Below are 2500 nucleotides of genomic sequence, written 5' to 3'. Positions count from 1 at the left end.
ACCTGTAAGTCATTTTTCACAGGATGAAATGTCATTGAGGGAAGGGCATAAAGAAAGAATAGCACACTTACTGGAAGAGATGATCTCTTAGGAAGAGAATGAACATTCCTTGCTCAGGGGATAGAAGGTAGAGGTGTGATAGGTGTCAGTCTGGCCATGAAGTTAAGCTGTTAGTGTTTGAATGGGTAAAACACTAGGTGTCTCTCAGGAATTTAGTTTAGTCATTACATTGGCTGTATTCAGAGAGTCCTCTTAGTTTATTTGTATAGTCCTAGTATTTATGCATTATGTCAAAATTTGAAATCCCACATCCCAGATTCTTGTAATAATTTGTTTGCAGAAAAAAATGTGACAATGAATTTAAATATTGCTAAAACATGTATTGTTTGAGAGGCCTTAATAGAGATTAAATACATACTATCAGCTTTGTGCTTTGCTTGGAAGCTGCTATATTCAGCATTTAAAATGAGATTTTTCAGATCCCAAGCTTATGTCGATTCCATAAAAGTTTAATGATCTACTTCCAGGTCTAGCAACATTTAGGATGTATTTACAGTCTCTATTATTAAATTTGTCCAAAATATACACATTCCCCCAAAGAATTCTGAGCTCAGAGGCAGAAATATAAATGCACAAAATGAAATATAGCAGATGATAAAATCTCTGTGTGCTAGGCAGTTTTTTCCTCTTTAATCTGCTTTCTTTCAGTTTACTTTTCTTTATTTGGTAAATACTGAAGGAGGCAAGTGAGGGCCTTTTGTTCCTAGGGAACCATTTAGGGGAGTCTGTTGAGCAGATTGAATATCATAGGAAAAGATCATTAATGAAGACTCCTCCTTCCCCCTGGGTAGTTAACACACTTGGAGTTGGAAATCAAGATAAGAAACCAGGAATTGTTAAATCATGAAATGTGAGAAGGAAGAAACTTTAGTGATCATCTAAGGCAAGTCCTTCATTTTGCAGACGAGGAAACAGCAATCTTCTACTGGAGTTGGTTGGTTGTATATGGTCCTCTCATCATAAAACTCAATGACTCAGAACCGTTTACTATACAGCCTCTGTGCTGAAGGCACATAAACACCTTGCTTCAGAATCCCTTGACTTCCTCAAGTCCAGCAATGGTGATACGTACCCTCACCATCCTTCAAACATGGCAGTGTCTGACAACTCATCAGTTACATTAGTCATTCTCAAACTTTAATCACCCAGGGGGCTTGTAAGGAACACAGACTCCTAGGCTTCATCTCCAGGGATTTTGTCTGTATTCTTATTCTGTGAATTAGTAATCTGCATTTTAATAGCTGATACCAGTGCAGGTGTTCCAGGGTTCACATTGGCTTTACATGCTGACTTTGCCACTTAATTGGTTATATGATTTTGAGCAAGTGGCTAAATAACTTTAATCCTCAATTACATCTGTAAAATGGGCCTACGAGTACCTATCTTATAGGATTGCTGTGGTAGTTTGTTTGTGATATTATATGAAAAGCATGTAGAAGACATTTCCACAGGGACTACCTTCACTGCTCTGTGCATGTAATTTAGGCCAATATACAATTTTCTGTGTGACAGTTAAGAATGGTAACATCTGATTATTCGTGCTACTGATTTGGAGTCCTCCATTATTTTTTTGCTGAGTCTCTGTGGGGTATTCACAGGTAATGCTGTCGGGTTCACATTTTTAAGTCAGTCATTCTCCTTGCTCTTTTTCTGATGTTCTAATCTTAGGGAGATCATCTTCTTGGTGGTTACTGGCTGTGAACATGCGTTTACAACTTTTGAGGTACCAAGGAGACTAATTATTATAAGCATGACTAGCGGCCAAGTGCAGGAATTCATGCATGTAAGGGGTCCAGCCTGCCCACTCTGATTGGGGCCATCTCGATGGGCCAGGGGGAGGGGATGAGAGAGGTTGGCCGGCTGGCTCCGCCCCCTGGCCAAACTCCTGGTAGAGGGGCCAATTTGCATATTAGCCTTTTATTATATAGGATAATTCTCAATGTCTGAAATTCATTTCAGAGCCAAACCAATTAGGATAAAGTAAGTTTAAAAAAGACCCAGTTTTAGAGAGTCATTTTCTTAAGCCAACTGGCTTATTCTTATGTAGCTGAGTCTCAACTTCCTCAGAAGTGGCAATCTGACATATGAGGTTACCTTTCTTGCTCACACATTTTGTAATAGAGATAACATGAGCTTATTTGACTTTTAGTAAACCTAGGTGGAATAAAGTATTATATTTAATTCTAATAACTCTAAAGACATGTCTGCTTTATTTAACCTAACAAACTTAAAATAGAAGTTTATCTTAGATCAAGTAACCTTGACAAACATTTGGTAAGACTCAAAGTCTCATGAATGTTTTTTATGTTATTTTATTTTTTTAATCTTTAATTTCTTTATTGGTTAAGGTATTACAAATGTGTCCTCATCCCTCCAATAACCCCCCACCTCCCCCCTCCCCCCACACTCATGTTCTCATTCCCCTGTTGTCCATTTCCAT

Source organism: Myotis brandtii, unplaced genomic scaffold (assembly GCF_000412655.1).
Source record: "Myotis brandtii unplaced genomic scaffold, ASM41265v1 scaffold111, whole genome shotgun sequence".
Lineage (NCBI taxonomy): Eukaryota > Metazoa > Chordata > Mammalia > Chiroptera > Vespertilionidae > Myotis > Myotis brandtii.
This window is presented reverse-complemented; position numbering follows the sequence as displayed.